A 25584-nucleotide genomic window follows, 5' to 3' on the forward strand; every position below is an offset into this window, starting at 1 on the left:
CTCACACTTGAGATTAATTTGTTTTAAATCAGTTTAGCCGAAATTGTTATGTGATATGAACATAAGATGCAACAAGCAATCAATTCTGTCTCTTTTTCTGTGAGTACATATGTCCAACAGATGGGAAAATACTGCGATACTCTGAGGACACTCCAGCAGCATCTCTAAAGAAGTCCAGACTGCTCATCTCCAGACACGACGAGGAAGAGGAAAAGGAAACAGAAGAACCTGGATGGAACATAGACAGTTTGCCAGCACTCACACTTGAGATTAATTTGTTTTAAATCAGTTTAGCCGAAATTGTTATGTGATATGAACATAAGATGCAACAAGCAATCAATTCTGTCTCTTTATCTTTGAGTACATATGTCCAACAGATGGGAAAATACTGCGATACTCTGAGGACACTCCAGCAGCATCTCTAAAGAAGTCCAGACTGCAGCTCCACATAGTGGAAGAGGATGAAGATGAGCTGGGATGCAGGTGGACAAACACATACAGGTAGGCTCATCTATGGCAACTCACTCTCAGGATCGGCTGATTCTCAATCAGTTCACTTCTTAGTGTCTTTAGGTGTTTCATCATTAGCAAGAATTTATTTACATTTATTTATCATTAGCAAGAACTTAGCAAGATGAATTGACCCTGAACACTCACAGACAGCTTGACTCATTAAGCTCAGTTTTACTCAGTATGAGGCGCACTGATGTATAACATCTTCTGTGGTCCTGGAGGACATTTTCCAAACTTTTATGAAATAACCCTGGTGATTGTGTCAGGGTTTTTTCTTCTTTGACATGAGGCTTAAAAGTTATTCATGGTAAGCTTGATGTAGAGATTGAGAGAAGTTGGCAATTGAAGGGATGGAGGGTCTAAATGAGGATGCCACCAGGCCGCATTATGGAAATTACTTCTTCGGGCACCCACCAAGATGGATATTAAGTGTTTTTAATTATTGGCAGCAGGGCACAACTCCCCTGCTGCTATTACAGGCTGCCTTCAGTCCTAATAAAGGCCTGTAGCAAACACCACAGCCTGCTGATGTCCACCTCCCGTAATAATCATCTTCAAATGGAGCAGGTTGTAGCTTAAAATAGTGGAGTTAATGGTTTAAAATTTGACACAAACAGTGACAAGTTTTCCTGACTAAACATCATATTTTATTAGCTCATACCAGACAAGTGTAAGTATAAGGCAGATGCTGCTGTGAGGTTTTCAGATTGCCGCTGTCGTATGTTGGATAACGATGATGTGAAGATGTTGAAAGAGAGCTGCGCTGTCTTGCTTGCATAAAAAGGTTTATTACAAAGCAGTCCAGCATCAATTACATGCATGTGAGTGGATTCAGGCCAATACAACCACACTCCTGAATCATCTCTAACCCTCTGCTTTTATAGGTTGGTTGTTTACAAGAAAAGGGGAGCATTCATCTAGACATGGACCCTTCCAATAAACAAAGAGAAGGGGAAGAGAGACCTCCTTCCTATATCACACATACCTTTGAAACTTGGGAGGCCTATCTAAACATGGGCTTTGAACATATAAAGGGCCTCAGAAAAAACATCATTCTAGTCTCCAAAATCCCTACTACACTGCTGCTTTTTCACATTGGTGCCTCTTTACAGTAATCATGTTTGTCTCTGCATGATCCCAGGCCATCGCTGTAACATCAGCCGCTCTTCACCTGAGAGCTACGCGAAGGAAGGACCAGAAATGGACTGCAGGGAAGCACAGAAGAAGGAGCAACGAACACCGGGAGATAAACGGTAACGCCTGCATTGACTTAATTAGCAGCACCAGGCTTGTCTTTTTGGCCCATCGACACTAAACAGTCCCTGGAAGGGGGTTTCCTCTTGTGCGAGCCTTCCCAAGGTTTCTTCCAGACTCTCCCGTTAAAGGGGTCAGTTTGGGAGTTTTTCCTTGCCCGCTTGAGGGAGGTGTCGTAATCACGTGGGCTTGAGATTAATATTACTTGATAGTTTCCGGCCTGGTGTTTTAACAGCATTTAATTTTACCTGTTACCACACAGCTCATAAATAAGATAGAAGACTGTAGTGTATAATCTAGTTCAGGGCAGCACGGTGGTGCAGTGGTTAGCGCAGTCACCTCACAGCAAGGCCAGGGTCTTCCTGTGAAGGCCCGGGACTTCCTGTGAGGAGTTTGCATGTTCTCCCCGTGTCTGCGTGGGTTTCCTCTGGGTGCTCCAGCTTCCTCCCACAGTCCAAAGACATGCAGGTTAATTGGTGACTCTAAATTGCCCCTTGAACAACCATGCAACAGATAGGTGGTGACAGATAATGCATTATTGTAAAGTATAGCGTGCAGGCGTTACTTTTAGACATATTCATAATTCATAATTTCTGATAAATCTGACAACAAATTAAAAAGAAATGATTAAAATGGATGTAAGACTGTCAGTTTCAGGAATGTTCTGCATTTTAAGTAGTAAAATAAGAAGTGTTGTCCCAATGATTGCAAAGAGGTTTTATTCTTGAACAAAGTGTCTAATGTGTGAAACACTCACTTGAAGCTGAACCTGTAGATGGCTTCCAGAGCTGTGCATCGACAACGCAGCTTAACATCCATCGACTTCAGGTTTAATTAGCATGAGTAATACAGGCTTTTCAGCCTTTTCACAATAAATTTACTTCAAAATGGATTCATCAGGGTTTTCAGAAATTTCATAATTCCTGTTCATAGTATTTACATTATTTAGAAGTTGGGAGCTGATAATTAAAATTATTTTCTGTATGATTTTAAAATGGCATAAAATGTGTAATGGCATAACACGTGGCATGTGCAGCACCGTTTTTCAAAAAAAATCCTCCTCCTCCTCAGGGGATTTTGCATGAAGAAGACTAATGTGACCTTGTTTGGCCATCTCACACTGTTGATACCTCAAATTTCCTCTGGCTGGACACCTTTTGGACAGAAGGACTGTGGATTTTGTCTCATTTCTTACACTGGTGCTGCACTGGGAAGGGTGTGCTTTGCAGCCAGTGCGGAGAAGAAGAACGACTACAGGACCCAGTAGCTCTGCCAAAGTACATACGGGCATGTTAATGTTGTGCCAAGATAGCCTTGAGAATATCTGAACTTATCCTTTAACACTAAACAAGGGTACAACATAATATAGCATCTCATTTCTATGTGTAGCCAACAACATTCCTCTGAAGTGAGCTCCAAGGCCTGATTCTCTTCTCGGTACCATGTGTTTGTTATGGACCGAACTAATTAAAATAGGTACAAGGTAGTCTGTATGTATGTATAGAGATGTAGGCCATAAAATGACCCCAGGCCTGCTGTTGCACACTCACAGACAGGCTGTAATGTGTTCATTCTAGATGTTAGAAGTGTAATGATGGAACAACAACAACAGCAATTTGATTCATGCGTCGGTCGCTCTGTTCTGATGCTATAAAGAGGTCTTAATTGCATGATTCTTGTGTAGTTGCTAACATAAACTGGCAAACTCTGATTTAGCTGCTCTAATGTTTTCTTTCACACCTTATTTGTTCTGATGCACAAATAAGGTAAGTGAGCCAACCAAAAGGCCGCATTAATACAAAAATAAAGACGGTAAAACCACTTCACTGTCAGAATAATGGACCCAGTCATTGATCATGAAACAGATCACAGATCAGATCACTTTTTGTTTTTTTTATTCCTTTTGCATTTGTTGTGAAAAATAATGAAATTGCTTTTGTAGGCAGCCATTTCTGCCCCATGAGCTCTGTGTGTGTGTGTGTGTGTGACACACTTCCCCAGAATGTTTCATAATTAACATGACACACACATACATATCAGTGTGGCTCATGCATCAACAGATCAAGCTTCTTCCTATGCAGGGACGTGCAGAGACCTCTGGTGGGGCAGGGGCTCAGTTTATAAAAAAGGGCACAAAACATTTCAAGCAATTGAACTTTATTTAAAACTGAATTTCAATAACAACTTAATTTCTCGATGAGGTTGCTCTACATTACACAACCCAACGCAAAAAACAGCCCTAAACAATGTATTAACTTGTCCTTTCACGAATCATACAACATGAATGGTCAGAAAAGGAATGAACACTGATTCACTGCGACCTTACCACGCGCCTCTCCTTCTTGCATCGTCTCACTTGATGGCCGCGTGCACACGCTTTCGATGGGTTCGCTGACCATGTGACGTCATGAATCGTGGCTGCAAGGTATTTAGGTGTAAAACGTTTTTCCCCCCAAATGTATAACTTCGCATATGATTTAGGAGACATTGTGGAGAACTTAGCTGTTGGAACTCATTTATTTATTAAAAAAATAATAATAATAAAAAAAAAAACAAACAAAAAAAAAACAGCCCTGTCAAAAGGGCACTTTGAATGTCCATCAGGAAAAGGGCAGGTGCCTGAGCCCCTGTAGCCCCCCTTATCTGCACGTGCCTGCTCCACTCGGTTGTCCATGCAAACACACAAAAATGATGGAAGTAGTTGTGTGAAGACGGAAACTGAAAGAGGTAATTCAAATCCTACATGTCAAAATCAGAGAGGCACTTTGTTTTAAGCATACTGAGTTATGGTGAGACTATGTAACATTTGCTTTACAGTAGTCATTCTGGCCAAAACCAGTGGCAATCATAAAATGACGATACAGGACAAAACAGCATAAAAGTAGCATAAAAAGAGAGAAGTCAACAATTAAAATACTCAGTAATGTCATTAGCACAGCAATATCCGTCCAATATTTGCTAACATTAACTAACAGCTATATAAGCTATATAAGCCACTGGTCAAACACTGAGCAAGAACCCCACAGTAGTGAAGGGTTTTATTTCTTATGAATTTGCCTTTTCATTTGCAAGAGGAAAAATGTGTTGTTCTTTGAAAAGTTACATAGTCTCACTTTAGAGGGCAGCACAGTGGATCAGTGGTTAGTACTGACAGCCACCGCGTGTTTGTGCTGTGTCAGCATAGGTTTTCTCCGGTCACTCCGGTTTTCAGACTTCTTATCCAGTTTAGTGCTCAGTACAGATCATTATAGTCAGCTCATTATCATTATTAGAGCCATTATTAGATCATTATCAGTCATTATAGTGGGTGACTTTAACATTCAAATGGATGTTGACTCTGACGGTCTTAAGTCAGCCTTTAACTCACTGTTAGATTCTGTGTCTGAGCTACAGCTACAGCTTCTCTATCTCCCTCTCGCTATCCTGCTCTCTCCTGCTTGGTGTGTCACATGTTTAGCTATTCCTCTGCCTCCTTTAGTGAAAATGGTAAATGGAATAAATGTAGTTTACTTGTAGCGCTGGAGGCGAGGCTTAGTGAATTAGAAACGTGGCTCCGCACCATGAAAACAAAGTCTTTGGCTACTGTTGTTAGTCAGCCCCCATTAGCCGGTGCGGACCGATCTAGTGTAGCTCGTAGCCTGCCCCCGGTAGCTCCCGAGCAGCTGGGAAACCAGGGAGGCTGGGTGACTGTACGGAGGAAGCATAGTCCTAAGCACAAGCCCACGGTTCACCCCCAACCAGTTCACGTTTCCAACAAGTTCTCCCCACTCAGCGACACACCCGCTGAGAAACCAACTCTGGTGATTGGCAGCTCTGTAGTCAGAAACGTGAAGTTAGCGACACCAGCGACCATAGTCAAATGCATTCCTGGGGCCGACGGGTGACATTGAGTCTTATCTAAACCTGCTGGCTAAGGATAAGCGTAAATACAGTAAAATAGTAATACATGTCGGCGGTAATGACACCCGACCCGAAGAAGAGGAGTTGTACACAATAATCTTATAAAGACAAACACCAACACCTCCACAGCTACAACAAATAGGAGAATTAAATGTGGACTGTTAAATGTTAGATTTCTCTCATCTAAAGCTGTACTAGTGAATGAGTTAATATTGGACTATATATAGATTTATTTTGTTTAACTGAAACCTGGCTTCGCCCAGAAGAATATGTCAGCTTAAATGAATCCACTCTCCCCAGTCATATTAATACTCACATTCCTCGAGACACCGGCCGAGGAGGTGGAGTTGCAGCCATTTTTGACCCAAACCTATCATTCAATCCAAAGCCCAGAGTCAACTACCATTCATTTGAAAGCCTTATTCTTAGTCTCTCACACCCTACCTGGAAAACAGTACAACTAATTTTTATTGCTGTAGTGTACCGCACTCCTGGCTTATAGTTCCTATCAAATCTCATCCTGAAAACTAATAAAGTAATTGTTATGGGTGGACATCCTCTCTACATTTAAGAGTAGACTAAAAACTTTCCTGTTTGATAAAGCTTATAGTTAGGGCTGGCGTAGGCCGGCCCCTAGTTATGCTGCTATAGACTTAGACTGCCGGGGGTCCTCCCGTGACACACTGAGCTCTTTCTTCCTCTCCCTCTCCTTCTGCACACATCTATGTCCCATTAATGCATATTACTAACTCAACTTCTTCCCTGGAGTCCTTGTGCTTTATTACTGTTACTAATACTGCTATCATAATCACCATAGTACCTCCTGTATACTCTATTATCATTATCTACAGTTCCAATATTTCTAATATTATTACTGCTGCTATGCATCTCTGCTTGTGTGCTCCTTCTTTCACGCTCCCCCCTCTCTGTCTCTCTCCTTGTCTGCCTATCTCTCTCTCTCTCTCTCTCTCTCTCTCTCTCTCTCTCTCTCTCTCTCTCTCTCTCAACCCAACCGGTCAAGGCAGATGGCCGCCCATCTTGAGCCGGGGTCTGCTCCGAGGTTTCTGCCTTCTAAAAGGCAGTTTTTCCTCGCCACTGTCGCCAAGTGCTTGCTCAAGGGGGAATGTTGGGTTCTCTGTATTACAATTTAATTAAAGCGTTTGGTCTAGGCCTGTTCTAATTGGAAAGTGTCATGAGATGACTTTTGTTGTGAACTGGCACTATATAAATAAACTGAATTGAACTGAAATTGAAATTGGTTTCCTTCAGACAGTAAATTAACCAACACACTGTCATAATCACACCCTGGATCTGGTTCTCACCTATGGCCTAGAAACTAAGAACCTGTTAGTTGTCCCTCAAAACCCTCTCCTTTCAGACCGTTCCCTTCTAACTTTTGAGCTAACTCTTACAGACTTTACTGCACACAACAAAAAGGTCTACTATACCAGATGCCTCTCTGAGAATACTGTAGACAGATTTAGGGATACAATCCCATCACAGCTCCCTTCAGCACCATGTACCAGTACAACAGAGCTTACTGATTTAAATGTTACTCCTGCAGTAATTGATTGCCTTGTCAACACTGCAGTCGTGTTACACACAGTTTTAGTTATGGTTGCTCCACTGAGAAAGAAGGTTAAAAATCATAGGAGGCTAGCTCCTTGGTATAATTCAAATATACGAACACTGAAGCAAACATCAAGATGAATGGAGAGGAAGTGGGACTCCTCCAAATCAGTTGAATCCCAGAGGGTCTGGAAAGATTGTCTATTGGCATACAAAAAGGCCCTTCGTAAAGCCAGAACAGCTTATTATTCATCATTAATAGAGCAAAACAAGAACAACCCACGTTTTCTCTTTAACACTGTAGCCAGGCTGACAAAGAGTCACAGCTCTGTTGAGCCTTGTATTCCTGCAGCTCTTAGCAGTGAAGACTTCATGAGTTTCTTCACCAATAAAATCAATAACATTAGAGAAAAAAATCAATAAAGATCTCCCCAGAATAGCCGATATACTGCCAGAAACCTCTTTTAGTCCTACTCCATCTCTGGACAGCTTCCTGCCCATAGACCTCCCTGAGCTGACCTCCAGCATTAACAAATCTAACCCAACTACACGTCTCTTAGACCCCATCCCAACTAAGCTCCTCAAGGGCGTCTTTCCCTTGATTGGCCTTTCCTTCTTAGATCAGATCAACTTGTCTTTAACAACAGGTTATGTACCACAGGCGTTTAAGACTGCTGTTATCGAGCCTTTTTCACTTGACCCAGACATCTTAGCAAACTATACTCCGATATCCAACCTCCCATTTGTGTCTAAAATATTTGAAAGAGTGTTTAAATTAAACCAGCATGTGATTTTTTGTAATTCTGCCCTACTGTGCTGTGTTACACCTCGCTCACCTCAAACCATTCTATCAACATCTAGTGGTGGTCAGTAGGAACTGCAGCAAAATCGACTGGTTGCTGACGGTGTAAATGACACAAATAATAAACTTTATTTTATTCGGCACAAGTAATACATTTATTAGAGTTAACATCAAGTTGTTATCCATGAATTGAGTAAGTTAAAAAAAAACAAAATCCACAAGTAACAAACTGAGCTCTTCAAGCTTCAGTCAAGGAATGTAGAGCCAGTCGTCACCTTCTTCTCCTTATCTTGCGTTTTGCTGAAGACTCACAAATGCATTGATCCACATTTTTATAACCGATTTCAAATGGTGCTAGAAGGCTGCAGCGGGCTCTAAGCACCAGAGGAAATCAGTTATCTTTGAGTGGGGAAAGCGGAGGAGGGAAGGATGTCCTGTGATTGTCCTCCTGAGGCTCACTCACTGCCAGAGCTGTCCTCCTGTCCCCAAGAACACTGATTTCAAATGGTGCTAGACAACGGGAACACACATCTAAACCACCATGTGAAACCAGCTTCTGGGGGAAGATGTTTTAGGTGTTGGACCACAGCTGCAGCGGTGAGATGAACCGAACACACTATTGAGGGTTTTTTACTTTATTTGAGGTGGCATGCAGTTGAATCCTCACTCAACTTTGATAAAGTCATCATATGAAAAAAGTAAGCATTTCAGTATCATTTAGATGAATTCTGACTCTCCTGATAATAAACTTACCTTTATAAACAATATGATACAAAATACACATAACATTGGTAGTAAAGTTAATTCAGTTGCGCTCATTTCAACTGCACTGCGTCCATGTGTCAGTCTGTCAGTTGATGAGCTGTTGTGTCACAGGAGAAGAAACGGGTCGACGCTTCTCATTTGGACGAAGTCTGTCTTAAACATGAATGGAGTTGTCATGGCAACACGGTGACATGGACGACTAGTGCTTGAAAATTGGCCTCCAGCAGCAGAGAGAAATTCAAACAGAACAGACATCACAACAAACAAGGCTGACAGCAAATAACAGCTACGCCTGTGTTGGAGAAATTCACAGGAGCTGTCGTGTCAGCTACATACTGACACACTGTGTTCTTTTAGACATTCAGAGTATAATAATGAATACTTACTTTATTCTAAACCATGTTCGGGTACTCACAGCCTCATCCTTGTTGCTACTTATCCTGCAAGGAAGAATATAGGAGAATCGCATGACAATCGGTTAAAAAAGCTCCTGTGAATAAAATGAATGTATGCGCACTCATGACTGTACTGCACACATCCCTGAGCTCATCCGCAGAGTTAAAGCTAAAGCTGCCTCATTGAATGGAACTGATTGTACCTGTCATGCAGGTATAAGGTGCACAGTCATGTGCATGTAACAGTGACACACCTTGCCTCGACACTCCCATTCCCACATGTGTATGAGGAAAGACGAATTTAAACCACAAAATTCTAGCCAACCGCTGCATCAAAAGTGACTGGGGTTTCATGTTTACACTGGTCTATGCAGTGTGAGTGTAAAAGTAACAGGGATTTTTTGAGCAAAGAAGCTGATTAAAACATATAAAGAGTTAACATAATGTTTTAGTTAAATTCATAAAAATGCAGTGCCTGTCAAGCTACAGAAAATCATCAAAGATGATGACTTTTCAGTGGAAAAAGCCTTAAAATAACTCTGATTCATCCAGTAGGATCAGGCAAATGTTGAGTACACTTGCACTGGGGGCAATTTGTACCACCCAGCTGGCAAATTCTCATCACTCGCTTTCAGATTAAATGGCTGGTTAAAAGCAGCTGCATTGTTTTGCTGTGTTTATATCTCTGGTTCCACTGTGACACACTCTAAGAAGAGCAGCTCCAGCCACAGGCGTGCACAAACAGTGACAATGTGTGCGTGGTGTCTTGTGTCACAGCACACAGACCTCTGTAGGCAGCCGTTTGTGGGAACTGGCGCTCAGCAATTATGTAATCGTCCAGGTCGTCAAGACAACAAGGCCACGGTAAAATGCTGCATTGTCCCAGTGGCCCTTACAGGTGTTTGAAAAGTGAGTGTCAGGTGACCTGTAATGGCAGAAGTGTTGGAGGAGGCAACAACCAGCACGTCCAGGTTAGATCGTCATTAAAGGATTTAATGACACCCTACTGTTGGCTAAGGAGAGCGGAGGCAGTGGAGGGAGCTGGACAGCATTTCAAACCAATGAAGCAGATACGACCTCACACCGAGATGCACTTAGACTCATGACAAAATATTTGGTCATGCTGTCATATGTGGTTTAACACGCTCCCTGAACCCTGTAATTCCACTTATCGGCACAAGAGGGCAGCATCACATTTAGAAGCTCTCATGCCACCCTGTGAGATGGTTACTATGGTGATTCAACTGCTCGTGTATTCACAGAGGGGACACTCTCATCTATACTGCCCTTAGTTTATGGAGGTCAAAGGTCAGGGTCAGTTGTACAGCAGCGGCAAATAGAGGCGTGAATATAAAGTTAAGCTGTCACACACATTCTTCTGTATTAGGAAGATTTGACACGTTATGCTGTGTGTGTTCAATCAATTTTTTAAAGTTTTATAAACACAATCCACGAGTCAATAAGCAATGTTTGGAGGAATCCTAATTTTTTGCATGCATTCTGCGCCTGTGCTTTGTTTTCATGCTTGTTCCGAGTCAAGCACCAACTCTCACATAAGTGGAGTCAAAATCTTGACAGCCCTATTTACCAGTGTAGGGTACGCTGCGTCCAGTCCAATCCAGAAATCCAACAGGAGCTCACACTGAATTCAGTATTCATGGATCTACTTGTTGCAACTTCAGTAAGGTTCTACTGTTTAGTAAGGTAGCGAGCACAACTGAAAAGACATGACAAATCCAACTGTCCAACTTGTCACTTTCAGGGAAGTAGCCATGCAGCCGGCACACTGAGGTGCGTTGTTGCATTAGACACAGTCTGTCACGCAGAGTTGATTTACACACAAAAATCGTGCAATGGAAGACCTCTGTTTTGCTGTTCTCGCAGTCTAACCAGAGCTTCAGCGTCTTCTTCATAGCCTCAGATTTCTACATGTGATATAGTTCTTTTGCACATATATCATGCTGTACATGAATCCCATCAATCCAAGTTTGTCACTGCGGCGATACTGCATTGGGCATACATATGAGACAGCTGTCCCTCTGGTTGTCACTGTTAACAGACAGTAGATCCATACAATGATAAACCACCAATCACAATGGACTTTAATAAATATTTACTAGATGAAGTCAAGCTTCAGTTTCTCCTCTCTGCTTCTATCCATATACATCCTCATACTCTCTTGACCTCTTGTTCATCACCCATACTTTCATTTTTTTCAGCAGTCCTTTTCTCATCAGTCTTTCATAAAGTTCTTTGTAAATTATTCCAATGGACCAGAGCTGACCCACATCGATCATGAATGGAGGGATGGATGCCCACCTGCCAAGGTGCCCCAGTCCCTAAAGAGTCCATGCACACCACTGTCTACAAGAAAATGTGATCACAATTTGTTCATCTGCTTTAAAAGAGTCAGATTGACCTAAAAGAAAATGGAAACAGTAGAGGCTTACGCAAACTCTGAACCAACACCAGCCCCCTGAAGTATGAATGGAGTGAAGAACGCACGTACACACACGCACACACACACACGCACACACACACACACACACACACACACACACGCACACCCCTCTTTTTTGCTCTCTTGGGAGAAAGGCTTCCTTGTGGAGGTGAGGCCATTGCTTGTTGTCGGCTCTCACTCCGGCTTCCTGTTCTATTCTCTCCAAGGAAGTGACACATAGAGACAGAGGCTCCCACACACACACACACACACACACACACACACACACACACACATACACACACACCGCTGGCATGAATGGCAGGCCCTGGCTCCTAGAGGCAAGGGTGATGTCATCCTCCCAGCCGCTCTGTCCATCAGTCTATCCAGTCTATCCATCCATCCGTCCACACTGCCTCTGTGTCAGAAAGGAGAGACGTAGAAATGACGTTAAATGATGATGATTGCAAGTTTATATAAGAGTAATTTTTTTGCCCTTTGATTCCAGTTTTGCCGAGTCATGGTGCAATACTCCACTACCCTGATCATCGAGCTCCTTTCATAACAAGTCTACTTTCTGTGACTTTTTGCCTTCTGTGAATCATCGTTTTACCCTCTGACTACAGTTTTCATGAGCACTATAGTTGACCTCGAGGAAATGATGGAAGTGAATAAATAAAAGGATGGAGGGATGGGGAAGGTGAGTGTAGGCGGGGGAGCAGCAGCAGCAGCATTATTCCAATATATGTACAGGTTGTTCACACCATTTAGCAACAACTATTAGTCACACTGCAGCACCACTGCCTGAACCACCTGCCACAGGCAGCATCATCACACACCTTCAGGTGAGAAACGGAGATCTGCATGCAAGAGAGCGTGTGTGGGTGAGTCCCTGATAAAAATGGAAATTCTGTTGTCCGAGCACGACAAGTTTCACTGAGGAACAAGATGACCGCTATGTCAATGCAGCTGTAGAAGCCAGGTCACCTCACAATTGTAGTGACAGTTGGAAGAGATTGCAAATTTTTTGAAATGATACAAGTGGACAGTGGGCATGGTTTGTTAGTGGTATTATATGGATTTCACTTCATCCACCAGATTGTGGTACGGTAAAGAAAAGGATGCACCATCCTTCATACTGTCTGCATCACGTAAAGTTTCATCAGTGAAATTAATAGCATATGGTAGGAAGAAATTAAGCATTCAGTTTCTTCTCCAGTTTCCCTCACATAAAATTGCACTACCTCACAATACCTTGCTTAACAGTATATAGTTTATCATTCTTTATTATTTTAACCATCAAAAAGAATGTTTTCTTCAGTAACACCCAACGCTATTAAGCCCACCTTGTTAGGTTCTAATTTCTGAGTTGAATACAAACTTAATAGCATGTTGGGTTATTCCAAATGGTGATTATTGTAATGTTATGTGGGCATGTTGATATGCCTCGGTGTCTGTAGGCTTTAACATTATGGGACTATGAGATGCATAGTTGGGAGCACACCACAGCAAATCCCTTTGCAATTCCTCAGATGTCATCAGTGCTGCCATGGGATTATTCCATAAATATGACCAAAAAAGTCCTTTCTAATGAAAATTTTTTAAAAAATCTTGCACAATAGCCATAGTATCACTAGCATTTCTCAGACAAAAAGTGTTGTGCTGCTTTGGGGCTTGGCATTCAAAACATGTTAGAGCAAGACTGAATTTCATTGAAAGGAATATAACTCTAAAATGGACCAACAGCTATAAATCTAAAACCATAAAATGTTTGTCAAGGCTCCCAGGCTCCCAGGCTCCCAGGCTCCCAGACGTGTACATTAGGTGCTGGGAATCATAGAAATGGACCATTGTATCCCCTTGAACAAGGGCTGAGTAGAGTGACAAATCTAGTTAGCTCAAACTTTTTCGTGTTACACAAGATATCTGAGACCATAATTTGATAAGATTTCATCCCAAGGAAATCCACCTGTGGAGGTAATGCAGTAAGTTAATATTGATAATTACATTTGAGGGTTATGAAGACAATTGGACCTGTAATCACATGTTTGGCTTTGATTTTTCTAGTGAGTAAAATGAGAGAAAAATTAAACTATTTCTCATGAACTGGAGGTCCCTGGATCCCAGTTTTGGCACAAATGCCTTGAATAGCTCTCATCTTTGCTGGCAATGAATATTACTTAACATGTATTGCCTCAAGAAAGTACACACATTCATGCAGTGGAATGCAACCTTCCAATTGTTCCTGGAAGAGAGACGAAAGACTTGGTTGCATGCACACTATTAAAAACCATTAATCACCCTCTGTTTCATAGCTCCTTTAAATTCTCCCAGTGGAGCGCTCCTCTAGGAGGCTGCCTGTCAGACGCATCCAGCACTTCAGGGCTACCAACCTCACTGCCGGTGCGTCCATGTAGGTGAACAAGACAATTACATAGGGTGACACTTTGGGAAGGGTGGCAGAATATGGGCTAACTATTCATGAGCAAAATAAGACAGCAGTGTATAAGGGAGGTTTAAGGAGCTGAAACTTTTTGGAAACTCATGGATTATTTGGAAAATTTTTATATACATGCTGGTATGACTCTGCTGTCAAGAATTTGAAACCTGGTGGCATGGTACAATGCACATAAAGAGCCAATATAATCAGTTCTGGCCAACCTGATGCTGACACTCCCTTCCCATCAAGAACGCTCCCCCATGAGCCATGTTATTATTCATATGAATCTGTTCCAGGAAAATGAGAGTTTCTTGACGCTGACAAAGAAATGTGAGGATACTTAAAGACTTTTTACAGTGAATTACAGAGCAGTCACTGCTGAACTTTCATCATAGATTAAAAAAAATGATACAATCCTCTAGCAATTCCATAAAGAACACTACTATACTGTTGCCATGGATGATTTCTTTTCCTTTCATTTCCTGAGACTGGAGAGTGAAAGTTGGGACAAACCCAACCATTCATCAAAGCAGGCACAACCAACAGGTGTCTGCAACATGGGGGAGGATGTGTGCTTGTTCAAGTAACGCGTGTGTGCGTGTGTAAAGCGCACAAACTCAAATTGTTATCTGACTTCAAATGTCTCTTTGGCTGTTTGAATCAATGCACTCTTTCACTACAAGATAACATCCCCCAGGAAATGATGCAGGCCTCCTATGGACTAATCAGCAGTACTTGGCAAAACTGCACAGTAGCCAGCAATACTATTTTTGCATTTAACCCAATATGTGCTGGTGTTTGCAACAATGACTAAGGCTGCGTTCAGGCCAACATTAGCACAACATGACAAAACACAATCCCCTTAATCTTTGACTAAGACCACCGCGTTGGCATTAGGGTCCTAACACAGAAAAAAACACAAGAACCAGCAACTCCAGCAAGTATTTCAAATTGGCGCAACTTATTTTTTGCAGTGCCACACTATATGATCGAGAATTAACTTGTATAAGCATATATTCCTGGTAGATTATTTTGTAATGTAGTTCGTATAGTTACATCTGTAATGAGTCAATTCTACTGTTCACGTGGCATATACCACATACTGTTATCTGTAAAGTACTTAAAGCCACAATATGTAGGATGTTCAAAAGTCTGACTTTGCCCCCATCCCCCCCGATCATATCTATGCATTGTGCCCGAACATAATGCACCCCACAACCCTAGAAAGCCACTGACAATCAAGGCTAAACATATACCACATACTAACGAGACTTAACAATATCATATCTAACTTTAATATCTTGATGTATAATTATAAGTTTCCCATCAGGCCAATCAGATCAATACTGTTATCTCAAAATGACATGCATACATCCTGTAAAGGCCAACAGACCAGTGCTATCTAAAGCATCATGTTTGGGTTGAAGATTTGACCCCTTGGTATGATCAGCTCTATATTGTAGCATCAAAATCTCGCTCCAAAATGCATCATACCCCCAAGACCAAAAGAAACCATAACAACCAATCCAAAGTCTTCAAGCAAACACAATGGCTTGTCTCTGGGTACAGTTTCTCTTGGACCCAGTTTGTCATCCCACATTGCATTTGGCTATAGGGCCCTTTGTCACTATTATGGATAAATGTCAAGCTCTGAGACAGGCCACCACTGTGGTGACATTACCATAAAGCTGCTCATGTTGTCGCAGTGTGTATAGCCTCAGGTTCCTGTGTGTGTTAATGTGCGTCAGTGGTGCGTTTCAGGCGGAGGTCGTGCAGAGTAAAAGCCCAGAGGGAGGCGAGCATGAGCCCCAGCATGCAGAGTTATGCTAATGGAAATGTTGCTGATGGTAGCAGCGGAGAGCATCAGTCTCAGCTAAGGAGCGTGACGATACTTTAAGTCAGCGACTCAGCTAAGCCTCACAGGGCAGCACACACAGACACACACACGGCCTCAACACAGCTGACGCACAGCTGACAAAGATACTGCACAGGCAGAGACACACTTAGGCTGAATAACAGTGTATTTTACAGTTTGCCGTGGCCTTTGTCGATTCTGGATTTCACACCGTAAGTGATTTTGCCTAACCCATATTTCATGGCATGGTTTCACTGTTGCTTATAATTAACCGCTGTCGTGGAAAACAAAGACAACCCAGATGACATGACTGTGACAACTCAGTGTGTAAGACAACATGTTTGTTAAGCATTATCTCCTGGAGGAGACAACCATTCCCTTCTGTGTATGTCAGCTGATTGACAGGCGCGAAAGTGTAAAGTAACACGGCAGTGATATGAAAACATTCAACTCAGGCACAATGAAACACACATGAGGCGCAAAACTCTGACTAAGCTAAATGACAGCACCATGCGTACGATACTAGACTGTGATGTTCCACTTCCATTCTAGCCAGGGTATTCACACAGTAGACAGGAGGGGTTGGAGAATAAAATGTTCATTACTGCCACATTATAACTGTTGGACTGAACTAATTTCAACCCATATTTAACTGCTTCATGTATCTTGGGTGAATCAGATAACTGATTCTGTAATTCTGGCGAACATAGTGGAGCTTTTAGCAGCTAAAGAGCCAGATATTTTTCTCAGGATTTGATGGGGAACAAAGAAAAAAAAAAGAAAAAAAGGAGTATGTGTCAGGTGTACACAAGCACAACTCCAAATGAATGCTAGCGCTGCTCTGTGTCTGTTGACTCTTCATATGACAAGTGCAAATTGTCATACAGTGACAATTTTGTCATTCGGCCAGTATTTTCAGTAATGGGGATACAAAAGCTGTCTTGAGGAGGACATTTGATGGAAGGCCACTGGGACTTCGAAATCAAAAGATTTATGCATTCTGAAGGTCAGAGGAATCATTAGAATTTATCCTCTGTGGACCTTAAATATCCACAACAAAATGCGCAGAAATGATTTTCTATGTAAATGTCAAGGGGAAGCACAGATTCATTGTGACCACAGTAGGACTCTGGGAGTCCTAGTTCAGCTATTTTCGTGGTTAGATATATATCTGTTCTACAGATGAAGAGATGAAATGTTTAAATCTAATATTTCTGCGTATTTTGTGAAAATACTGAAATTAAACCTTGGTATCACCAACATTTTATCATTCCAGGTAGAGCAGACCTATTGGATCAAGGAAGTACCCTTGGAGGTATGACAAACTGCTGCAATAACAAGTCAACAAGTTTTTAACATAATATAAACAATGTGGCCAAACCTCTTGGCCTGTAGTAGTAGTAGTATTTCTGAATTGTTGAATGAACCATATTCATTAACACTGCCAAGTCCTACTGCAAGTAGGCCAGAGATGAATGGTGGAAAGTGTGCAAGAAGAATGGATAAACGACAGACAACCTACACAGTTTTAAGTCAAAACAAACACTGATATTATCCCTTACATAAACACTACAGTGCCACGGGCCATCAATAATTCCTTTGGAAGAAAAAGGCAACATCACAGGATAAGCCTCAAAAGGCCCTGCCTTCTTGAACACAAACAAGGCTTACGTATTTGTCCTTACCCTATTTTCCATCCTGGAAAGGAGAAAGGACAAACAAAACCTTTCCTTCTGGAGAATTTCAAACATCTGGCTTTGTTTGGGCTCAGTTCCGGGAACGGATCAAAGCTGCAGTGAACTCCCTGTGCTATGGCGGCTGGCCCGGCTGAAGGGCCTTCCTCCCTGGACACAGATAAACAATCTTAATAGGACAATTTGAAGTTGGGGTAAAAATAGCAGCATGTTGCCACACGTGGTTTTGTTGTTAACTGGAAAACAGGCCTTAAAGCGAAAAGGGAGGTGGGCTTTTCACCTTTTACTCAATGAGTGTGCTCACTGCCAGGAAGTAAGAGACAGTCAAGGAGGAGGAGAGCATCAGTGGAGGGATGTAAAATGTATAGGCCTAAAATCAGATGGATGGATGGATATGGTGTGATGTGGGGTGACCACAAAGGAAGGGTGAAATTAGATGGGTTTGTCACAATGACAACAGTCACAAGTCGAACACACACTGATATCAGAGTTTAGAGGAGAGAGGATTTTTAAACAGATCTACGTGTGTGTGTGTGTGTGTGTGTGTGGACACATATTCATATACTTGTGGGGACAAAAATCTACTTACACAGTCACCTTGTTTACGGGGACAAAATGCACGTCCCCACAACGTTAATCATTAAATACTAGAGTGTAGACTTGCCTTAAGGTTAGGTTGAGGTTCGGGTTTGGTTAAGGTAAGAGGATTAGGCAAGTCATGTGTATTGTTATGGTTAGGTGGTGGTTAAACCTCCAGGAAATGAATGTAGTCTATGAATGAATGAAAGTCTATGTAATGTCCCCAATAGAGATGGAAACAAGATTGTGTGTGTCAGTGAGAGAGACGGGGGTGCACGTGTGTGTACATGTATGTGTTTGGGGGGGGGTGGGGGCATGATATAATCTTGACACATCACCCACTTACAGTAAAGCAGCATTTAGTCATGTCTTTAATAATAACAGCACATACTCACCCTACCCCTTGCCCCAACCTCAGTTCACAAACACACATGCACACACACACACACAAATATGCACGCACACAGATTTAAACCACCCCTGAGACCATTTTGGATTACACTGCAGTTGTTTTTGAGTCTGACACTGTCTCCTAAACCCCACTATACAGTGACTCAGAAAAGACTCACACATGTGCCTAAATTACAAAGAAAATCCTTTACTGGCGCTGTGGTGCCAAAGGAACCTTGTCCCGTAACTCAAACACTCTGGCCTTGCTGCCGAGCAGACACACAGCAGTTGTGTGATGAATGCATTCAGGCTGCACACACACTCAAGAGTTAGTCAGCACTAAAGCACTAACCACAAGCCAAATCGTAACTCCTCAACTTCCCCTTCTGCTTCCCTCTTGGCTCAGTGCCGTGACAGCTTCCCAAAATGAGCAGTGTGTTACAGTAAGAGTAGTTACGTTCCTGTAATGTTCTGTCTGCCAACACCTCACTATGACTCTACAAAGACCTCCTCATCTGAAGCAAAATCCAGATTTCAAATAGACTGCCTGGCTCCTGACTGTGGTGCTGGCATGTGGGTGTTCAGAAAATGTAGGCGAACCGACTGCGACTGAAAGATCCATGTCAAGGTCTGCTGGCAAGGGTGTAAACAGTCTGTATGCCAATTCAAAAACTGTTGGCAGCAGTCCAACCTCCCGATATCTCTTTTATGGAGAATCTGATGTGTGAATGTGTTTTTATTTGTAGTCACCTTGAATTAACAAGTTACGTCAAGTTTGGGTCTGTCATTCTACATTAGAAAAGTGTGATAGATTGGTCCACACCCACTGTAATTCTACTCTTTTGGTGTTCATATCAAATAAAATCTACAGCTGACTACAGGCGAGAAGTGGAGTACACCCTGAACTGGTTGTCAGTCACTCTCAGGGCAGACACACAAAGACAGACAACCACACACACACACTCTCACCTAGGGGCAATGTAGAGTAGCCAATTAACTTCATGTGCATGTCTTTGTGGGAGGAAGCCGGAGTACCCGGAGAAAAACCCACATAAGCACTGGGAGAACATGCAAACTCCACATAGAAGGGCCCAGACCAGGATTCAAACCTGGAATCCGCCATGGGCACACGATGTCATTTCATATTGATCACAGGCTGTCAAATCAAAATAGTATTGTATTTACAAAATCAGCAAATATCGTATCATTGACCAAAGAATTGATATAATAATGTAACATGTTGAAATTGGTGATTTTTACCTGTAATTAGCATGTTGACTGGTTGAACCTTACCTTACCTTTATTCCAATTTTTTGTGACATCACTAGACTAAGTCCAGTGAGGCAAGAAACACTAAACCATCAGGTGTTAGGGTTGTAAAGAAGATAAAAGTTTCTCTAGATTAACTAAACTACTTTATTAGTAAGTAAAACTAAAATTTAGACCACATGTGTCAACTTTGTTTCCTATTTAAGATTAGGTTTGTCTGATCGTTTCTTGATGTGTTTCTTGCACTGTCTGACATTGAAGTGATGTAAACACAATCCCAACAAGACAAATATAAGAACCAGGTTAGCTGGAACCAGAATTTGAATGAAAAATCAGCCACTGCATGTGTGAGAATTGGGTCAACATGCTTAGAGTGAACACACCCCAAGTTACCAAAGTCCCCCTTGAAGGACGCACTAATTATTATTCATATAGACAGTCAAATCACTATGCATAAAGTGAAAGGTGTCAAACTCACAAAGGATTATGAACCGACTCTACTACACTTCCCTTGTTTTGGCTTGTTGTTTTGGTTGCTCATTTGACTCTGGTTGGAGTCTCACTCTTCTCCTCGACCTCATTTTCCAGTGAAGCTGTGTGTGTGTGTGTGTGTGTGTGTGTGACACTTTTTTCAACTGTGGCACTTTTATTTCCAAGGGGTTGATCTTATCTAGGAATCAATATCTCATCTCTCCCCTTTAAAACCCACAAGTTATTCATCTGGGACCTCATTACAGAAACTACATCATTACTGAAATTCTATCTTAACTCAGTTTAGAATGACATTTAGGAATTTCTGGTGTTACATCTTGATAACTGTCAACACACTCTTGTTATGTCTTTATGACAACAACACTGAAACTGGGGAACAGTATAAACACTGAAATACTATTGAAAGGCTACTCAAACTTTCAGCTAACACTGTTGTTAGTCTGTTACAGAAACTAACATAAGTGACACTGACGTTAGTCTGTCAGCTTTAAATTTCCCTGACTATGTATTAGATGACATCAGCTCTTCTTCAGTACGTTTAGCCAATGCCTCTGAGACATTGAAGCTATGAAGCTTTGCCTCCCTTGTCATTACAGCAAGCTAGCTAACAGCAGCAAAGCTAGTTATGATTTCTTTAAAAGCTACAAGGTCAGAGATAGGATGGGACACAGCCAGGGACTGCTTCTGTAAGAGGAAGATAGGATTATTCCCATCTTTAAAACTGATGTTAAGATAGGAAGCAGATACAAATTCTGCCTTTAACAAGGCCCCTGGAACTCTCCTTAATTGCTTTTTTCACATTTTCAAACCCAAAGGTATAGGACAGCAGTGTAGCACAGTACCCATGAGTATGAACACATAAAGTCAACAAACCTCTTCCTCGCTCTCTAAGCCTCTTTCTCTTTAGCAGTGATGGTTTTGATCAAGTTGAGTAGTGTTTCTTCAGTGGACTGTTCCCATGAGTACAGATGCCAACTCTCTCTGTCTCCTATCAATCGATGACCAAACAGGAGCGTAACATTCCCGAGCTATTCCCCTCTGAGAAAAATCAATAATGACAGATGTCCCGCATGTCTATGTTGAAATCTGTCATTCACATCACGCCAGAATGCAAAACCAGACCACAGGATAGAAAAGATACCGTTAAGCCACAGAGAGAGCTAAGTTTCAAAGGCCTCCACAGCTTAAGAAAAACATCCACATGTGGGCAGCATTCAGTACATATTTGTTAATAATTAACATCCACAAACTGCCACCTGAGATTTCTAGTTTCACAGTTTACATTTGTGGACATGCAGAGACATTATTAAGTTCAAAACCACATTTTAAAAGCATGCAAGGACTCTCATATGTTTGAAACCTACAAGTTGTGTCATCAGATTTGAGAAACTAGTACAGTTTATTTTCCTCCTCGCTGTCTTCAACATTGAATGTTCTCAGTTTTGGAAGTCTGGTTCTTTCATTGAAAGTCATCAGGTTCAACTTGAAAGTTAAGCATCATCATGTAAGACCCCAGCTTCCACCTATCCTGTTTAGTTTATGAACTCTGGTGGTCTGGCCTGGTGCTCTCTGTTTGGCTGGTGTGAAAGCTGCCAATCACAATGAGATTTGTTCGTGATGTACAAGCCAAGAGTACCACCAACATTAGTCACTGAATGTGTAGGTTGGCTGTCACAAAAACACAACTATATGATATCTTTTACTTGGTTCATTGTAATAAGGCACTGAACACATCTGACCTAATCACTAAGTAATGTCAGACTACTTCCCAATGTGGTCTGTTGACTTTGTCAGTTTGCTTGCAGAGTTTAATGGATATCAAAGGTCTCAAAGGTATGTAGGACTAGGGGAATTAAGGGCAGAGGTGGAATATAATATTCATAGTTATGTTGTCATTAGTGTATAATCACCTGAAATTAAGAACTCTTATTTTTTTTCATTACCTTAGAAACAGCCTTTTATATCTACACAGGGAGCAGGCCTTCTTCCATAGAGTCCACCATGTTGCACTGCCATGTTTTTGCGCTACAAGATGCCAGTAAGTCCTACACAGAGGCTCTTGAAATCAAGAAACAAATGGCAAGTGCTTTCTTTTGTGCTTAGTTTGATCAAAGCGAGAGCAGACTTCAAACCGAGTCTGAGCGAATCAAGACTGGATGCTGCCCACAGCAAGAACTCTCTGATTTGTGTGTCTTGATAGTCTCGTCGTAAAAATCACACACCTGTGGGCAGCCTATCCCTGAGGCATATCTGATCGTGTATTTTACAAGAAAGTTATGTAATTGTGCAGAGAAATTGAGAAACTACTGGTCAGACTGTCTGCTTCAGAAAATTACAAAAATTGTCAAATGCAGCCTTCTTCCTAGTTTATCAAAAAGGGAATTTCAGAAACTGTTGCTCAAACAGCCTCCCCCCAACTCCCCCCCATTTCAAAGTGTTTGAAATCTGATAACCAGTCACTGTACAAACAAAATCCACTTATTCTGATACTTGGTAGATTAATCTCGGTGCTCTGGAGCGACTGACTGTGACTCAACAACTCATTCCCAGTAACAAAACTCTAAAGAAACACAGAAAAGATAACATGACACTGCAGTTACATTGAGAGGGCTTTGTTGGTGTAATGCCAGCAACAAACATACAGTACATCCATCTTGCTGAGTCATACAACTTACAGTCCGCAGTAGCACACACACCAAACACTTAAATCTGACACACAGATGTCATACACTGGGCTGTCAGGTGATTTTGCTTGCTCATGATATGCCTCGACACTGTAGACAGTATTGTATTTGAGGAACTGGCAGTCTGAACCAGTATCAAACGTCACAACACTGTGTTTAATTTAAGAAGTGACGGTGTGTAATTTAACAAAGGGCCTTCTCTTGTTGCACGGAAACAGGAACTGTGAGTATATTAAGCTACGTCACATTAAGGCTCTCCGTCTCTGCTGCGGCATGTAGATAACAATGGCAACATGGGGGTGATGACAGAATGATATGCACAAAGGGACGTCATCAACAGCGGGCTCAGTTCCAGATAGCACGGACGTAATGCTTCATTCAGCTGAATAGATTAAGTCGTGAGAACTCTAAACAAAGAGTGCAAGGACGCAGAAGAAACAAGTATTGCAAAATCTGACTGACTGCAGACCGTGCTTCAAAAGGGTGAGCTACACTGAGTTATGGCTCAGTGTAATATAATAACTTTAAACAAGACACTGGCTAAAAGGAGGCATGAAGTATTTTCCAAAACATGGGCTACTTTTCCCAACAAACCTGTTGATTTTTGTCACAATGATGTTACTGCCTCTTAAGTGAAGGTTTTCAGTTGACACTAAAATACATTTTATTGGTTTCTGTATTAATTCTTCCATCGCTACTGCTGTGAAGTGATTTCTTGCCATGCTTTCGAACATGAATTTAACCAACACGACATTTCACTCCGCTGTGACTCAGCAAGGACACAGCGTTCCAACACAGAGTTTATATTGAAAAGAATGTGGCTCTGATACTGTAGATCCCACTTGATTGTGCAAATTCACTGCTAAAGCCTTATACTGGCTTCAGCTTAACTTAAGCAGAATCACTCTGGAATTTGAGCCTTTTTCTTCCATTTGTGCTACTGATAAAGTGCTTTAGTGTATGAACAGGAGGAATGATGATTCCACGTGACTCTGCAATTCTTAACTTGTTCAACTTTAGCTTATATGATTTTAGCCAAGCAGACATCAGATTTGTCAGTTTAAAACATGACTGATTGTCTGATGACGTTTTGGTTTTCTCGCCATTACTGTCTACCAGGCATATCAAAATATATAACATGACTTACTGGTTTCAAATTCAGGTACGTACTGCATCAGTTTGGTCCAATATATGTTGATTGTAGTCACGTTGTACTGGCTTTTTCTTTGTTCTGCACAGGTGGACAAAACAGAGAAAAGATGGCCCTGCCTTTAACATGGATCGTTAATCATACATTCATGCTGGCATCTACCCTAATTCCATAGTCATGCCAAATTTGCATCATCATTACAGCAAGCTAGCTAACCCTAACCCTAAGTAAATTATTAAACTAAACTTTTCCACTCGCTCAACTCGTGTTTAGTCTGACCGAACCTGACTGACTCATGTCCAGACAGTTAGAGAGACGGGATGGGCTAATCTCTCATACAGGAAGCACTGATCATTTGTATAATAGTGTATAATTTTCAATTAGTAAAATGCTAAAGTTAGCACGCTAGCTGCAGCCAAACCATGCTGTTTAATGTTGCCATTCCCATTTGACAGCAGATTTCTTTTCATCTTAATTATGCCCCTGTTGGACTGGCCTGTAAACAAGCATGACTGGACTATTAAAAACCTGTACGAGGATCAAGAGCAATTGATGTTGTTCAAACGGGTTGTTTTTCCCAGATCATGGGCGAATTTTACAATGATGTTACTTCTACAACCTCAAGAACATTTTCATCAAAACCACCACTACGACCACACACACACACACACACAGACACACACATCAAACGGCAAGATGAGATCACAGCTCATGCTCCTAAGTGGTGTTTGTGCTTCCACTGAGAGCTGTCGAGTCAGAGGCTCTCTCACAGCCCGTTTACGCCCACTACAGCACATAAACACACCCAACTGTGACACGGGCTCTCCGCCGCTACTTCCAACTCAAACAAAATGCTTGGTGTGGCTGTTGCCTGCTTCCACTCTGACAGAAAATGAAATAAATAAGGCTCACATCACAACTGTGGCCTCAGTCTGAGGGTGCTCATTTGATGCCTGTTAATGGTCAGGTGTCAGATGTTCCTGGAGTCGGGTGAGAACATGCTTTTGACTCTGATCTCAGCGCTGGACAGGCTGATCAGGTACAGGAAAGGAATTAGGGTTGGGCAAATAGACAAATGCATCAAGGATCAGCAATGAGCTCAATCAATTGCCAGTGGAAATCCCCTTGTTAACTGTTTGGTAAATGAAAGGACAATACCAGTGTATCGGTCCAAGTTTCAGTCGAGTCACCTGACACCCAAAGAAATGAAGTCTCTCCCAGGAAATTATCACCTAGGCTGTCTGACGGATTGTATCCGTTTGTAAGAATGAATAAGAAAAGTGCGTGGAATTCTGCCATGCAGTACACTGACTAATGAGAAAACAATCAGTCACTGTATTATCATTTAAATTACCTTCATGTAGAGGAAATAGCCCAGAGCAGGGCCCTGAAA

The 25584-nt window shown here is 41.8% G+C and overlaps 2 long non-coding RNA genes across 3 annotated transcripts in view; one reads left to right on the forward strand and one right to left on the reverse strand.

Moving 5' to 3' along the window:
- Positions 1–438: 438 nt before the first annotated feature.
- Positions 439–2469, forward strand: LOC124053889. Its single transcript, XR_006842255.1, has 2 exons — positions 439–501; positions 1655–2469. It is a non-coding gene; the product is annotated as an uncharacterized LOC124053889 (long non-coding RNA).
- A 5337-nt stretch (positions 2470–7806) lies between these two features.
- The window catches only part of LOC124053412, a 55550-nt gene continuing 37772 nt past the window's right edge, over positions 7807–25584 (reverse strand). Inside the window, exons 3-4 of one of the 2 annotated variants that reach the window (XR_006842145.1) lie at positions 11946–12056; positions 7807–9243 (exon numbers count right to left, since the gene is read on the reverse strand). This is a non-coding gene — a long non-coding RNA (uncharacterized LOC124053412). Of the gene's footprint in view, positions 9244–11428; positions 12057–25584 lie in introns of those variants that run through there. The other variant, XR_006842144.1, reaches the window with a different exon arrangement.

This window comes from Scatophagus argus, chromosome 22, assembly GCF_020382885.2.
Source record: "Scatophagus argus isolate fScaArg1 chromosome 22, fScaArg1.pri, whole genome shotgun sequence".
Lineage (NCBI taxonomy): Eukaryota > Metazoa > Chordata > Actinopteri > Scatophagidae > Scatophagus > Scatophagus argus.